The sequence below is a fragment of the Halichoerus grypus genome, chromosome 14 (genome assembly GCF_964656455.1).
Source record: "Halichoerus grypus chromosome 14, mHalGry1.hap1.1, whole genome shotgun sequence".
Taxonomy (NCBI): domain Eukaryota; kingdom Metazoa; phylum Chordata; class Mammalia; order Carnivora; family Phocidae; genus Halichoerus; species Halichoerus grypus.
Window position 1 is genome coordinate 9,471,484 of NC_135725.1, and position 18,071 is coordinate 9,489,554.

Here is an 18,071-nt window from a genome sequence, read left to right on the forward strand (position 1 = left end):
AGTAAAATAATTCACCTAAATGATTTAGAACAGTTCCAGGCCTAGTGAATTTTCAATAAATATGAGCTGGTATCATTATGCAAATTATCCTGTTTCATCCTACAACTCTAGAACCACCATTAGCCATATTTTCCAGGGAGCCTGAGTGATTTATCCAGAATCACACAATAAGTCAGAGCTCAGGGATCCTGGTTATTCCCACTAAGTCACCTGAATCATATTCCACTTCCTTTTCCCTTCTGCCACAGCTGCCCTAACAAGGGACTGACTTCTCCCCTTGGGTGGTAGTTAATATAAGCACAGAGCTAGGAGTACATTTTGAAATAGTAATAATTATATTATTAATAAATATATTATCTCAAATGGAGATTCAGAACATAAATGGAATGTACTGAGGATAATTAATATATTAGCTAAATGCATTAACTGAAGTTAATAAGATCACATTTCAGATCAAACTCTTAAAATGGGCTCCATGATTCCAATTCTGCCCCGGAAATTTTTCTTCTTCTTTTAGCAGTTTGCTTTTTAAGGACACATGGCACTTTTTTTCTGAAAGCAGAGCTTTGGTATTTTGAAAATACAAGCAGATCACAAATGTTGCACAACATAACTACGAAAATAGAACTTCATGCTAATATCCATAAAATGGCATAGATATTAAAAGTGGAAATCAAATAGAAATTAAAGCAATAACTAAATTCAATGCTTCTAATGCAAACTTCTGCGATTGCCCTGTGGAGGGTTCTGACCACCACTTCCCCCGCTCCATATTGCAGTCCAGGAGCTGTGCTGTGGGGGTACATTTTACATTTTCCTAGGAGGACCATTTCGCGCTTTCATCTGTGATGCTACATAACCTGGTAGGCACAACAGACCTTCCACTCCCATTACTGGTGCAAAGGAAGATGTTTTGACTTTGCACAGCATTCAGAACTAAGGGGCGTTCTTGCGCTTGGAGAAGCCAGCCAGCCAAGACCCTGGCCATTAGAAAGCGCAGCCATGGAAATCACTCCGTGAATGGCACACAGCTCAGCCAATGAGGGGGCACAGGAGCATCTCAGTGTGTATACTGTAAAGCATGGTCTGGGCCAGACGCTGATTTGTAAGACTACCTGGTAGGAGAGAAGGGCGCCTGCGGGTCTTAAAATAAAACTACTCAAGGACAGAACAACATTCTGCTTCCTTCTCTCTCTGCTCCCTGTACTTCTTAGAGCACCGCAGCTTAGATGAGGCACAAACAAGCACTGGAGGCTGAAAGGACATCAGTGGCCCATGGTCAGTGGTGCAGAATCTTTAATCCCAACCCTTTCAGTGGCTAATAATCATGTCCTTAGCAATATTTGGTCTCAATGAGTCTCAGTTTCCTTATTTTATTTTTTTTTTAAAGATTTTATTTATTTGACAGGGAGAGACACAGTGAGAGAGGGAACACAAGCAGGGGGAGTGGGAGAGGGAGAAGCAGGCTTTCCGCTGAGCAGAGAGCCCGACGTGGGGCTCGATCCCAGGACCCTGGGATCATGACCTGAGCTGAAGGCAGACGCTTAACGACTGAGCCACCCAGGCGCCCCATCAGTTTCCTTATTTTAAAAATGAATCATAATTGGGGTACCCATCTCACAGGAGGATGGTGACGGATAAAAAAATTGGTGATGTAGAAATTGTTTTGCACACTGTGTTATAAGACGTTTGATTATTTTAATTATTCGTTTTGTAATGGGGTTCCAATGGGAAAATTTGATTAACTGCATAACTATCTGTGGGTCAAGAGTGGGAATTTCTTAATGGCAAGAGTCCTGCATGCAAAATAAACACCCGCATTACATATTTACCTTCAATCTAGTGATAGATGTAGATTTCTGAACTTTTAACAAAAACATTAGGAAAAAATTACTAAATAATTGGGAAGTTATGTCTTATAAGAGGTTGCTTGGATCATGCCTTTTTTTAGAATAACATTCTTTTTTGTTTAAAATTATGGCAACAGATGTTTAATATATTGTTTAACAAGAATTTAGACAACACAAATAAGCAAGAAAATAATGAGTCAACTGTAATTTCATTACCTTGAGATGACCTCATTAACAATATTAGCTAAACTTGCTAATTTGTTCTACATATACATATATGAACATTACATATATTGAATGTTACATTTAATAAAAGTGGATCACACAATATACATTGTTTCGCTTACTAACACTATGTTGGGTACATTTTCCCATGTTAATACATGTATTTCTGTAATATTATTTTTTATATAGATTTATTTATGAGAGAGAGAGAGAATGCACATGAAGGGAGGGCTAGGGGAAGAGTGAGAGAGAATCTCCAGCAGACTCTGCACTGAGCGCAGGGCTCAGTTTCACAACCCTGAGAGCACAACCTGAACCAAAACCAAGAATCAGACACTTAATCAACTGCACCACCCAGGCACCCCTGTAATATTATTTTTAAGAGAGCACAGTTTTCTCTTACGAGCATATGGGGTAATTTATTCACCAATGACTTCTTTTAGATATTTATTCCCAATGGGTTTACCATAAAGATGAGCATATTTTATATAAATATTTTCATGCTTTTATAATTTTACCTTGGGATGAGTCTCTCATTGTAAAATTTTTTTTAAAGATTTTATTTTTAAGTTATCTCTACACCCAATGTGGGGCTCAAACTCACCATCCCAAGACAAAGAGTCCCATGCTCCATCAACTGAGCCAGCCAGGCACCCCAGAAAATAAATTTTAACATAGATTTTAAAGGATATATAGATTTTTTAAGTATATTAACATACTCCCAAAATAAACTACAAAGCAGATTCTAATTTATACTCCCACTAGCATTGTACAGGGTTGCTCGTTTCTATATATTCTTGTATACACTCAATGACTGAAAGGTAAAAATTGTTACCTAACCTCTGTTTTAAATAGTATTTCTTTGATTACTAGAGAGAGCATACTATTTTTGTGTATTTATTAGACATTTAAATTTCTTCTTTGAAAAAAAAATGCCCCTACATATGTTCTTAATCTTTTTTTCCACTTTGATGCTCATTTTCTTTTTTTGTGATTTACAGAAGCGAAGTAGGCAGCCTTTAAAATGGCTCCAAAAAATCCTTGCCTTCTGGTATTCACACACTTGTGTAATCACCTTCCCTTGAGAATGGGCTGGAAATAATCACTTTCCTCTAATGAACAGAAGATAGCAAAAGTCATGGGATGTCGCTTCTGAGAGGAGGTTACAAACAGATGTAACTTCCACGTTGCTCACTTGCTCTTACTGTCTTTATGTCTCCTCCTTTCAGAGCCCTCGCTCGGGGAGAAGCAAGTTCCCATGTTGTGAGTAGCCCTGTGGAAAGACCTGACAGCCAAGGAAATAATGTCTCTAACCAACAGCAAGCAAGGATATGAGCCTTGCCAACTGCCATGTGAGTGAGCCAGGACATAAATGTCCTGTGACCTGCCAACAAGCACATGAGTGAGCTTGGAAGCAGATCCTTCCCGGGTTGAACCTGCAAATGACAAAACCTATGGTCAACACCTTCACTGAAGCCTTCTGAGAGAAAAGCTGCAGACAGATTCCTAACCCACAGAACCTGTGAGAGAATAGTGGGTTGCTTGAAGACACTAAGTATTAGGATAATTTGTTACACAGAAACAGCTAACTAGTTCAAGGAACTTCATAAAAATATGGCATACTAGATTTTTAGAGGCCTCACACCGAAAGATGCTGCATAAAATATTGATGACATATTTCTTAATGTATACATGAGCTGCCAGGAAAATAAAGGAATCTCAGAGGTTAGAAATGACAGAAGTGAAAATCCAGGAACTTTAAGCAAGTACTAGAGTCTGTTTTGCCCTCAAGATATCTGCCAGTCCTTCATGGCTTAGGTCCTCGTTTTAATGGACTGACAGCATGGCAGCAAAGCCCAGGGCCTGAGCAGTGTGGGAGGTCTGACTGGAATCCCCTCACACGTATGTCATCAAAAGTCTGACTTGATCAGTAGGTGACCTAGAAAAAAATCTACCATGCAGAAGGAGATAGCAGTGATATGTCCCTGGCTTGACCTTGGACAGAACAGAGAGAGGAGTAAAAAAGAAGGAAAGCCTCCCATTAAAATCCCTAACCTCAAACCCACACAACACAGAGGATTGAGGCTTGAATTTGTACTGTGTCATATAAAATTCTAAGCTAAAATTTAGTTTAAAGTCTTTCCTGGTTGATAGTTCTCCAAGGTGCCTAGCAAAAGCAAATGTAAATTCCCTCTGGAGGAACACACTATACAAATGTCTAAAAGAATTTCTGTGGATAAAAGACCCAAGGCACAGGAGCTCACCAACTTACTGAACACAGGAAGGAACTAAAGCCATGAGCAAGAGTCAGGAGAAACAACAAAGCACATTATTAGGTCTGTAAAAGCTGTAGATCATGGAATGATTGAACAGAGAATATAAAACCAGTATGTTTTAAATGTTTATAGAAATAAATGAGCATGTTGAAAGAATGATGAAAAAATATTAGACTACTAAAACTGACCATACATTTGAAAAACTAAACAGAACTTTGAGAAATGTAAATATAGCAATTTGCATTAAAAAGTCAATGGGAGGAAGAGGCAGAAGACTGGACACAGCTAAAGAGGGAATCTGGAAAATACACATGAGAATTACAGGGGATTTGGCACATGGAATCAGGGATACGAAACATGAAAGAGAGGTTAACAGACATAGAGGACAGAGGGAAAATATATGCAAATGTCAACAGAGTCCCAGGAGGAGGAAAGAGAGAGAATGCAGGAGAGATGACATGAAGAGGCAATAAATTAGAATTTTCCAGCAATGATCAGAGAGACACCAGTTAGGAAATTCAAATAGGGTAAATAAAGTTATCCACACTTAGACATCAAAATAAACTTGCAGAGTACCAAAGAAAAGTTCTAGACTTAAGAAGTTGGGCAACCAGAGAGAAAAAACAAGTGACCAGTGATAGAACTATGATCAGACTGACAGCAGACTCCTCAAAAGCAACTGCTTTAGTTTCCTACCGCTGCTCTAACATATCACCATTAATGTGGTGTCTAAAATCCCCACACATTAATTTTCTTACAGTTCTGAAGGTCAGAAGTCCAAAATGAGTCCAATGGGACTAAACTCAAGATATCAGCAGGGGAGGTTCCCTCTAGAGATTCCAGGGGATCTTACCGCTTTCTGGCTTCCAGAGCTGCCAACTTGTGGCTGCATTAGCCCAGCTTCTGCTCTGTTACCACACATCCTACTATTGACTTTGACCCACCAGCCTATCTCTTATATGACCCTTGTGATTACACGGGGTTCATCTGAATAATCTAGGATCATCTCCCCATCTCAAGATCCTCAATTTAATCACATCTGTAAACTACCTTTTACAATGAAAGGTACCATATTCACAGGTTCCAGTAATTAGAACATGGACATTTTGGGGCACCATTATCCAGCCTCCCAAAGCAAGAGCAGAAGGGAAAGACAGTGACATAGTATCTTGGAAATGCTGAGACCTGAACTTCTACATCTGGTGAAATCATTACTTAGGAAATGAGATGAAATAAAGATACTTTCAGAGCAACTAAAATAGAAAGCATTTGCCCTTTAATTCACTAAAGGGATTTCTAAAGGATGAACTTGAAGAGAAAGAAAATGATCTCAAAAGAAAAATCTGAAACCCTGAAGAATGATGAGCAAAGAAGTCAACAAATACATGGGAGAATTTAGACACAGACTGAATAAGAAAAGCTAAAAAATAAACAAGATTCAGAATAATAAAGACTTACAAATAAAAATGTAACAAATATTTAAGAATCTTTTTTTAAATTTTATTTTATTGTGTTATGTTAGTCACCATACATCATTAGTTTTTGATGTAGTGTTCCATGATTCATTGCGTATAACACCCAGTGCTCCATTCAGTCATTTTATGCCATTAGAATGGTTAAATATAGAGATTTCTAGAAAAAAATATAAATTACCAAGATAGATCAGAAGAACTAGGAGATCTGAATGGTTGTATAAACATTAAAAAAATTGACCCAGTGTTTAAAAATCCTTCCACAAAGAAAACAGACTTAATTCCACCTGCATTCAAAGAATAGATAGTTACAATATTATAGAAGCTCTTTCAGATAATAGAAAATACTTTCCAACAAATTTAGGCTAGCTAATAAAAACTTAATCCTAAAATCTGAGAAGCCTGAGGCATCTGGGTGGCTCAGTCAGTTAAGCGTCTGGGATAGAGCCCAGCATTGGGCTCCTTGCTCAGCAGGAAGCCTGTTTCTCCTTCTCCCTCTCCCCTCCCCTCTGCTCGTGTGTTCTCTCTCTCTCTCTCTCTCTCCCAAATAAATAAATAAAATCCTTAAAATAAAATAAAATCTGAGAGGCCTAAAAAAGATAAGGATGGCTAAGTTCACTCATCAACATATATGAAAATATCCTAATAAATATTAGCAAACTCCATCCCTAAGTATTACTTATTTAAATTTTTTTTATTGTTATGTTAATCCCCATACATTACATCATTAGTTTTAGATATAGTGTTCCATGATTCATTGTTTGTGCATAGCACCCAGTGCTCCATGCAGAACGTGCCCTCCTCAATACCCATCACCAGGCTAACCCATCCTCCCAACCCCCTCCCCTCTAGAACCCTCAGTTTGTTTTTCAGAGTCCATCGTCTCTCATGGTTCTTCTCCCCCTCCGATTTCCCCCCCTTCATTCTTCCCCTCCTGCTACATTCTTCTTCTTTTTTTCTTTCTTAACATATATTGCATTATTTGTTTCAGAGGTACAGATCTGAGATTCAACAGTCCTGCACAATTCACAGCGCTTACCAGAACACATACCCTCCCCAGTTTATCCCACAAAAGCAAGACTGGTGCCTCATTAGAAAATCTAATAGGGCAATGTGCCAAATTAACAGATTAAAGGGAAGAAATTACATGGCTATCTCAAAAGATGTAGGAACACTGATTAATTTTCACAATCAGGAAAAGAAGATTATTTTATTAATCTTAAGAAAGGATATCTAGGGCGCCTGGGTGGCTCAGTTGGTTGAGCAACTGCCTTTGGCTCAGGTCATGATCCCGGGGTCCTGGGATCGAGTCCCACATCGGGCTTCCTGCTCAGCAGGAAACCTGCTTCTCCCTCTCCCTCCACCTGCCACTCCCCCTGCTTGTGCTCGCTCTCATTGTCAAATAAATAAATAAAATCTTTAAAAAAAAAAAAAAAGAAAGGATATCTATAAAATCTAAATGGACATCATATCCAATGGTAAAATGTAAGACATGTTTTATGTAAAACCAGAAACAAGATGAGAATTTTCACCATCACCACTTCCATTCAAAATTACACTGAACATGCTAGCCACAAAAAGATGTAGAAGTTGTATGATTCAAAATAAAGACAACTCTTATTATTCATAGGTAATATAGCTGTTGACATAAAACACAAAAGTATCTACAGACATTTTAAAATCAGTAAGAGAGTTGAGAAAGGTAATGAGACATCCAAAGACACTATCAGAGGGAAAAGACAAGCCACATACTGGTGGAAGATATTTGTAACACATTAAATGACGAAGAATTTGTGTCAAAATATGTAAAGAACTTCTACAAATCAATAAAAAAAAAAAACTGACCCTACTGAAATTTGGCAAACAATATGAACAAACATTTCAGAGAACAGGTCATATGAAAAGATGTTCAACTACGTCAATATAAAGAAAACACAAAATAAAACCTTAATGCGCTGGCATCCCATACCCAATAGATTAGCAAATATTTTGATCTTTAATGTAGACTAATAAATGTGATGAGGACTAGAGCAACAAAACTTTCGTTCACTCTTGGGGTATAGTTATACATGGGTACATGCACATTGGAAAATAACTCAGCACTACTTTATGGAGTTGAATGTATGCTTGACAAATGACTCAAGAATTCCATTCTTAGGTATATACCCTAGAAAAATTCTTGCACATTGGGACCAAGAGATATATATAATTATTCACATAAATATTCAGAGCAGCATTACATGTAACTGCAAAAAAAATTGAAACAAACTATATGCCGTTATACAGAAGATTAGAAAAATGAGGCTGTATTCATACAGTGGGATACTAAAAAAGTTCAAATGAATGTGTTAAATAATGTTAGTCACCAACACAGTAGAGTCTCAGAAATATAATGTTCAGTGAGAAACCCAAATCACAGAAGAATACATACAGTATAGTGTTATTTATACAATGTTAAAAGATAGGAAAATGAAGCACTGTATTATTTAGGGATAGGTACATATACAGAAAATTATAAAGAACAATGCTGAATAACAGAAGTCATCATATCTATTCTTGATATTCTTCTGACTTTTCAGTATCAGTTAATATGTAATGTGCTTGCTACCCTTTCAGATATGTAATGTTAACATATGTGTATTGGAGTTTCCTGGAGCATTGTTGTCATCACTGGTGTTCTTAAGAATGAATTAAGAACAAATGTTGACTTTTATCCAAACACTCTCCCATATCTATGTATGATCATTTATTTTTCTCCTTTACCTTACTAATGTGATGGGTTATATTAATAGATTTCTTTATGTTCAACCATTTTTATATTCTCCAATTACAGGATCACACTGTCATGTATTTCCTTCAACAAAATGATAGATTCTATTTGCTAGCATTTAATTTTGGAATTTTCTGCCTATAGTAATAGGTACAGTTGACATGTTGGGGTTTTTCTGTTGCCATTTTTTTACCTGTCTTTGGTTTCCAGGATATGTTCACATTGTAAAGTCAATTGGAAAGTTTTCTTTTTTCCTATAGTATGGAATCATTTATATAGAGAGAAATATTTATTCTTTTAAGGCCTGAAATCTCCCAATTGTAACACCACCTGGACCTGAAGTCTTTTTCAAGCAATTCTCTGACAACTTTAAATACTTGTTTTGAAGGTAATTGTTCTCTTCAGATTCTTTTTCACTACACTTCACATTTTTCCACCTATCTCAATGGCTGGAAGTCAAGGAAAGGACGTGGTTTCTTCACCCCTCCCCCCACGTGAAGGAGGGTAGAAGCAGGCTCAGAGGCACAGGAAAGATAATTCATGGAGGCAAAATAGTCAAGCACTTATGTGGGGGCGGGCATGTGCTGCATGTGGGTGTCCTGAAGATGGCCATTAGCTTAGTAGCAACCTAAAGTCTCCAGGTTCTTGAAAGACAAAGATCCTTAATATCCAGAGCATGGAATCATTTTAGGAAGGAACCAATATTAGGTCCATTTATGCATTTCAAACTCTTTTGCTACAACCCCCAAAAAGCAATATAATCCACATTACCATGTAATTATACACACGCACACCACTGAAATAAAAATTTCACAAAACAATACTTATCCTTTCTGCCTGTGAGTCACTCTGATCTATTCATTTTTTTTAAATACTGTATAAAGCTCACTAAATTGTTTTCATGACTTACTAAAGGATTGAAACTGGCAATTTGAAAAATACCAGGTTAGGGGCTTGATGAAGGATCTGTCCAAGTGGTGATATGTGAGTGGTAGCAAAGTGGAGGAAAGAGCGAATAGGATGGGAATAGTTTATTCATCAAACAGGAGAGGTCAAGTCAATCCAGCACATCAGATGAACTTCTAAATGTATAGGGGTCACAGACCATCTTTTCCTGAATTTGCCCGTCTCATAGACTATCATTTGTTCCAGCCAAATTTCTTCTGAAATGGACTTTGTGGAATATAAAATACTATTTAAAATCAAAATAATCTTAATAACAGTATACTTAAGTTTCACATATGTCTTAATAGAACTTAGTCAATTCAAGGCTATATCTTTTCATACAGAGTTCCCAAATTTAGTAGCCTCTAAAATAAATCCAAAACATGTATTTAGTCAGCCTATATGCATAAGTAATATGATACCCGCCTCCGAAAGTGAAATTGGGGGAACTACACATTATCTGGGCCCACCTTAGAAATGTTGACACCTTTTCCGCTGCCTTGAAGGGATGTGGGTGGGTGAGAACTGACACCAGCATCATAATCCACAGGCATCTTGTAGTAAAATGAAAACAAGCAGTGAAATTGCCATTGTGGGAAAAATTTAATTACCAGGGAAGTCAGTTTTGCTTCAGAAATGACTAGGATAAAAATATATATATAATTTTAAATGCCAAACAATAGGCACTCAAATAAACCAAAATATCCTATCTGTAAGAAAACGTGAAGGCAGCTTGATGGGCTCCTCTAGCTGCCGCTGAGTCAATAATCGATCCATGTAGATGTCAGGTGCAGCTTTTACTGAGTTTTATTTCCAACATAATTGTGGTTTGCAAAGCAGCAGAGAGTATCTTGCAGTTAACCAGTTTCGTCGAGAATGAACACATAGTTCAAGAGAAAGGCCAGAACTTGCAGGCCATTCCCAAGTGGGAGTTTCAAGAGAACATGGGGAGGCGGCGTTGGCCACTTGCAGTATTATCTTTGCTAAGCTAAGTGTACTCTGTTGACAGCCTCCTTCTCCCTCCTGAGCCTCCTCTAGGAGTGTACCTCCAGAGAGCCATGCACCACAGAAGAGCCAGAATGAAGGTCAGATGGCTCCAGAGAGGGTTCAAGCAGCCCTCTGAGATTCACTGGAATATGCCTCCTGGATCTGATTTCCTTTCACAGTGGATAGTACAGTTCCAGAAGCCCTCGACCTCTGGGTGAGCCTGGGAGGGCTGGATTCCAGAGTGGGAACAAGAAGAACACATGAGGAAAAACAGAGAGGGCAAGCCAACAGTCGAAAGTAAAAGAGCATCACCATGTGTCCGATCCTGGAGGGAAGGACAGAGATCGTGACGGGGGCCGAGGCAATGAGTCAGAAGGCAAGGAGGTCAGGATGGGAGCCGGAAAGCTGGGGGTGGGCAAGACGTGCTGGAAGTCAAGGCTCAGTGTGTGAAGATGGCAAGGGATCTGGGTGCTCACACTATTGGGGCCGGACGCACGGCAGGGACTGAGAGCTGTTTCGGACTCAGAGTTGGGCCTGACAATACTGTAATGTGGTCTCAGGCACCGAGTTGTCAGCCTGGGCTGAGGACGGCGAGAGCGGTGGAGAGGAAAGGAGTGAACACCTCTGTAAACCAGCTCCGCGGGCACCCTCAGCTGTCAGCCATCATCTCAACACCTTATGAGACCATCTCTCACACCTGACTGTGCACGGGGATTGCCTGGGCATCTTGTTAAAATGCAGATTCTGATGGGGCAGGTCTGGGACGGGGCTCGACATTACGCTTCTCCATCAAGCTCCCAGGAGATACCAATGCTCCTCATCTGACAAGCACGCTCAGAATCACAAGGTCCCATCGAAGTTTTTTGTTTCATTTTTGTTTTGTTTTTAGAGAGAGAGAGAGTGCATGCATGTGAGCTGGGGTGGAGGCAGAGGAGAAGGAGAAAGAGTAGACTCCCTGCTAAGCACAGAGCCCCAGGACGTGGCGCTGGATCCCATGAACCTGAGATCATGACCTGAGCTGAAATCAAGGGTCTGACGCTTAACCAACAGAGCCACCCAAGCACCCCGGTCCCTTACAAGTTTTTTAACTCCTCTGAGGTGCCCAGCATTGCCCATTGCTTAAATCACAATGTTACAGTTTCTGTCCCCTTGATGTTTCTCTTCAAGGGTTAGAAACAGAACAATTCCTTAACTATATCTATAATTATACTCCTTATAACACACGTACACACACCATATCCTCTTTATGTCACCATAATTAAATAAGGGACAGAATTCAAAACAGGACTTAGACATCCTGGTCTTCCTTACTGCATACCAAAGGCCTGGCTTATAAGTATAGGGATCAGGACAGAATATAGCAATTGACGGAAGGGAAAGATGGGAAAAGATTAACATTTATTTAATGTTAATGTTAATGACTGTGCTAGGTGGTGCTCACCATGGCTAAAAGCTTGCTGAACTCCTATATTCCAAGCCCTAGACTGAGGACTCGTCTCACATTCCCTCATCTATGTCTCACAACAAACCCATGTGTTGTTACTTATTAAAACTCCCAGGGGCACCTGGGTGGCTCAGCCAGTGAAGCGTACCACTGCTAACCGCAGCTCAGGTCATGATCCCAGGGTTATGAGATCGAGCCCCGTGCATCAGGCTCCACAATAATGGGGAGTCCGCTTGGAATTCTCTCTTTCTCTCTCTGCCCCTCCCACCACCTTCTCTTCTCTCTCCCACTCTCAGGGGAAAAAAAAAAAACAAAAACCTTACAAAAGAGAAATCCAGGACTCTGAGGGGTTAAGCAGTTGCCTAAGGTGACATAAGTGTTCAAAATGGGCAAGATGTGATCCCACCCAGTGAATAATAATCCAGGGAAATATTGTTAGTCCTGTTTTTTTTTAATATATATAGGAGAAAACAATTCATAGGTGGCAAAAAATGCTTTCAAAACTGCCCTAACCAAGAGGTTTTAACCCTTGCTGCAAATAGGCAGCACCGTGGGGCCTTTAAAAATAATTTCTCTACCTGAGCTTCACCCTCAACCAAGTAAGCCCCAATCCCTGGAGGCAGGGCCTAGGCACGGGCATTTTCTAAAAGTTCCCCAGGTGATATATTTAAAAAAAATTTTTTTAATTTGAACATGAGTCCTCCAGGACAGCCAACTGTAAAAGGGGAAGATGAGGCAGGTCAGTCCCTGTCATCATGAAGGAGGTGAAGATCACATACCTGGAGAATGTGGTTTTATTGCACCCCCGCTGCCAGGGCTCTAGCCGACTGCCATGTCTCCGTGGGGTCCGGCGGTAACGGAGGAACACTGCCTACAGGAAGTGGTCACTGAGCTGAACTCTGAAAGAATGAAAAGAATACAGCATGAAACAGATGACAACGCCAGAGTTTGATGACCCCTGTTCACATGTCCCTTTGTGCTGATGACTTTACTGCAGAAGAATCTGGTGAACCCGGTCGTAACAGTCAGGACTCGTCAAGTTCAATGGTGTCTAGTTTCTCAGCACGTCTTCTCCGGGAGTGGGTGGGTTTTGCTAATACCAAATTGTAGTTGGAAAAGTGTTTTCATTACCAAGGATTTACTTAATATGTTAGATAGGGTACAGCTTCAGACTCAGGAATGGTTTTGCTGGGCTTCCAACATTATGTCACTGTTTCACGGGAAGACCGTGACTTCCATTAGCATTGGACGTGAACAGGTGTGAATGATACTTATCCAGGCAACTGCTTGCAAATGGAAATTAGCTGGAGTATATGTTTAGTGTGAAGGTGTGTGTGTGCGTGTGTGTGTGTGTGTGCACACAGGTGTGGGCTGTAAAACACAGCCCACCAGGGCAATGTTAATGGCCAAAGAAGTTGATGTAAACAAATCAACAGACTTATTGATGATTTAGTAGAAACAACCAGTTGCCCTGTCAGGGGGCATCCCCACTCTTCTTTATGGAGAAATGTCCACAGTATGAGAGGTAGATTGCAAGAAAGAGTTTAAAAATTATTTTTAATTCAAGAAATTAGTACAAATAGAAATTTTTTTAAAAAGGATTAATACAGAAACTCTATTTGCCTTATAAAATAGTTTCGCTATACCTATAGGAGAACAAAGTATCTATCTTATCTGCTGGTATGTACATGCATATCTTCACATACATTTTTCCTTAAATTGCTTTATCATGAGATTAGATGAACCACTGATATAATATCAGAAGTAGGAAGGGAGATATATCAGATATATCTACTCTTCACCCTTAACACGCAACCCTCAGGAAAGAGAGTCTCAGGATGCAAAGACCTGAGCAGCAGCATGTTCGGTGTGAATGAGGGTGGCGGGGAGGCGGGGAGGCTAGGAGGCTGGAGCAGTCAGCCACAGAAGGGTGGAGGGAGAAGGGCCAGGGCCTCGTGGCCACATTAAGGACTTAGGTTTTTATTCCCTGTGTTAAGAAATCACTCAAGGATTCTGTGCAAGGGGATGCTATTATCTGATTTCTATCCGGAAGGGATTTCTCTGGCTGCCCTGAGGAGACTGTGGAAGTTCAGAAGTAGAAGAAAAGGAAACAGGATGTTGTCGCAGGAAATCACAGAGATGAGGGTGCCAGCTATTCAGGTGGTGAGAAATGATGGGACAGGTTTTTGAAGACCGAGCAGATTCAGGACTTGACGAAGGATGCAGTGATGGAGAAAAGTCAAGAATATGCGTTCAGGATGGATGGCATGTCACTCTTGAGATGTCTAGCACACATTCAAGTAGAAAAACTTTATAGGCTGCCAAATAGGTAAGTTTGGGGTTCAGAGGCCATGTCAAGGCTAGCAATATATGTTTCTGAGTTATCAGCATGCAGATGGTATTTAAAGTCAAGCAACTGGATAAGGCACCAAGGGAGTGAACAGGAAAAAAAGAGGGCCAACCAACCGTGGGGCAAACTGACCTTTAGAAATCTGGATTACGAGACATGTCCAACAAAGAGAACTGAAAAAGTGTAGCCATCATACCATGAAAGAAAGGAGGAAAATCAGGAGTGTGGTAGATCAGCTTTCAAACTTTCTTTTTAGAACAGCATAACTCTTTCAAAAACTATTGCTAAATCTGGGCACCTGGGTGGCGCAATTAAGTGTCCAACTCTTGGTTTCAGCTCAGGCTCTGATGTCAGGGTCATGAGATTGAGCCCCATGTCGGGCTCTGTGCTCAGCAGCGGAGTCTGCTTAAGACTCTCTCTGCTCCTCCCCCGTGCACTCTCTTCTCTCTAAAATAAGTCTTAAAAAAAAAAAAAAAACCCACCACACACACACACAAACTATTGCTAAATCTAATCTTACAAGAGGCCAACAACAACAAAACATTCTAAACCCTGCTGTTTAAGAAAGGAGTGTTGGGGATGCTGGATGTGTACCTGTTGGTAAGAAATGCTTCCTGAACCCTGGGCTTTCTGAAGGTCAACCGTCCTCTCATTGGGATAATTAGAGGTTCCTAACCAAAGCTTCATGTCTGTCCATTTCTTACACTCCAGGACCCAGCTGAGAGCAAGGGATTGAGGAATTACACTTTGGTAAACTCATTTGGGGTCAGAAGAGATAGGTGTGACTGGCAGGTACTATAGACTGAATGTTTGTTGTCACCCCAAATCCATATATTGAACCCCTAATCGCCAATGTGATGGTAGCTGGCAATGGGCCTTAGGAAGGTAATTAGATCATGAGGGTGAAGCCCCCATGCTGAGATTAGTGCCCTTATGAGAAGAGATATACTGCCATTCTCTCCATCCCATGAGGGCACAACCAAGAGGAGGTTCCTCGTCAGGATCCAAATCAGCCAGAATTCAATCCCAGACTTCCTCGGCTACAGAACTGAGAGAAATTAATTTATGTTGTGTAAGCCACCCAGTCCATGGTATCATGTTATAACAGCCGAAACTGACTGAGACAGCAGAGAATGGAAAAATACAAACAAACAAACAAACAAAAACCCACCCCAAGACCAGCCAGGGGCCTGTCGACAGTAGGACACGTCTAGGGAGTGTGAAATGTGAGGTGAGGGAAGCAAACCCAGGCTTGGCTCTTTGAGCTCTGCTTCTGAACAACTCTTACAGGAAGAAGTCAGACCAATGTGCTGCTGTGGGGAGTAAACACGTTTTGTCCACGAGTTGGGTATTTTCTCTTTCTTTTATGTTTTGTAATTTTTGTAATGTTTTACGCTTTCTAATTCTTCTTGAACTTGGATCTTCATCTCAGGAGACCACAGGGCCTTATTTGCCCTGATAATCCATTGATTTCACTCTCAGACACAGTCTGAGTCTCAGTCTGGAACCTGTAGTTAATTACTTTTCAGACTCACTTCTACATACTGGGAAATTGACTTTGGTTCCCACCAAGCAAAATGTTTTCCTTCTTTTAAAACTATTACTTGTCAGTGAAATTGCAATTTAAACAACTGCATTGTTAAGGTCCTAAGCTATAGTTTGTCCTTCTATTCATTTCCTCCTTATTTTAATGGGGATCTTCTTAGCGATATTCATGCATCTTTTATAAAAATTCACTCATTTAGCATTTATTTACTGAGCACCTACTAGGAATCGGGTACTGAGCTGGGCACTAGGGCACAGTAGGAAACAAGACAGACAAACATCTCTGCACTCAGGAAATCTGCATTCTTCAGAAGCAAATGTGTAAGGGGGAAAGGGCAAGTCAAGTTAGAGAAAGCTTTTAATTATGATTAGCATAAATGAGGTAATAAAGGTAATGTGAAGAGAGTACCTGTGCAGACCATTTTCCACAGAATGATCTGGGACACACTCTGAAATGATGACATTTGAACTGAAGGGCATGCCTGAGGCAGCTATCCAAGTGACTTGCAGAAGGGTCTGAGGCAGAAGGGTCCGAGGCAGAAGGAACAAGTAGAATGTCTTGGAAAGGTAAGCAGCCTGACCTGTCGAAGGAAAAGAAAGGAAGCCATTGCATCTGAAGCTACAGAAGGAGCGACAGAGAGGGAGATGGTTAGAAAGGCTGAAGGGGGGACAGATCTTACAAAACCATATAAAATCTAGAAAGAAGGTCTATTTATTCTAAGGGGGATGGAAGTCAAATGCTTTCAAGGAGGATGGAGACTTGATCTAGTGTACATTTTTTTATTTTTATTTTTATTTTTTTATTTTTTATTTTTTATTTTTTTTTAAAGATTTTATTTATTTATTCATGAGAGACAGAGAGAGAGAGAGAGAGAGGCAGAGGGAGAAGCAGGCTCCCAAGGAGCAGAGAGCCCGATGCAGGACTCGATCTCAGGACCCTGGGATCATGACCTGAGCCGAAAGCAGATGCTTAACCATCTGAGCCACCCAGGCGCCCTAGTGTACATTTTTTTAAATTAAACTTTTATATTTTGAGGCAATTATAGATTCCCAGGCAGTTGTGAAAAATAAAACAGATCCCATGTACCCTTTTCCCACTTTCCCCCAATGGTAATGTCTTGCAAAACTACAGTACAGTATAACCACCAAGATATTGAAAGTGATACAATCCACCAATCTTATTCAGATTTCTCACGTTGTATATGTACTTGTGTATTTAGTTCAATGACATTTTTAACAGACTCTATTTTTAGACCAGTTTCAGGTAAACAGAAAAAACAGAGCAGAAAGTACAGAATGTTCCCATGTGTCCCCTGAACCACACACTCACACCTCTTCCACCATGAACCTCATGTACAATAGCACTATATTTGTTATCATCCATGACACTACACTGACACATCATAAAGTCCACAGTTCATATTAGGGTTCATTCTTGGTGTTTCATATTCTATGGGTCTTGACAAATGTATAATGACACATCTCCATCATTATAGTATCATACAGAATAGTTTCACTGCCCTAAACATTCTCTGTGCTCCGCCCATCACCTCTCTTTCTTTCCAACCCAGGGCAACCTCTGATCCTTTTACTGTCTCCTTTTTGCCTTTTCCAGAATGTCATATAGTTGGAATCATACAGTAAGTATCTTTTTCCGATTGGCTTCTTTCACTATTAATATGCATTTAAATTTCATCCATGTCTTTTCATGGCTTGACAACTCATTTCTTTTTAGTGCTAAGTAATGTTCCGTTGACTCTATATACCGCAGTTTATTTATCCATTCACCTACTGAAGAACATCTTGGTTGTTTCCAAGTTTTGGCAATTGAATAAAGTGAATAACACTACCATAAAAATCTGAGTGTGGACACAGTTTTCAACTCCTTTGGGGAAATGCAAAGGAATGTGATTGCTGGATCATAAAAGTAAATTTAGTTTTGTAAAAAAAACTGGCAAATTGTCTTCCACCATGGCTGTATTCCACCACCAGAATGAGTTAAGAGTTTGTTGCTCCATATCCTTGCAAGCATTCAGTGTTGTCAGTGTTCTGGATTTCAACCATTTTAAGAGATGTGTAGTGGTATCTCATTGCTTTTAATTTGCATTTCCCTGATGACATATGATGTGGAGCACCTTTTTCATATGCTTATTTGCCATCTGTGTATCTTCTTAGGTGGGGTGTCTGTTAAGGTGTTTAGACCATTT

The 18,071-nt window shown here is 40.0% G+C and overlaps 1 long non-coding RNA gene across 1 annotated transcript in view; it reads right to left on the reverse strand.

Moving 5' to 3' along the window:
• The window catches only part of LOC118546724 (uncharacterized), a 290,620-nt gene that overhangs the window by 6,203 nt on the left and 266,346 nt on the right, over nt 1-18,071 (reverse strand). The window contains exon 4 of the long non-coding RNA XR_013443597.1: nt 12,749-12,868. This is a non-coding gene — a long non-coding RNA (uncharacterized LOC118546724). The remainder of the gene's footprint in view (nt 1-12,748; nt 12,869-18,071) is intronic.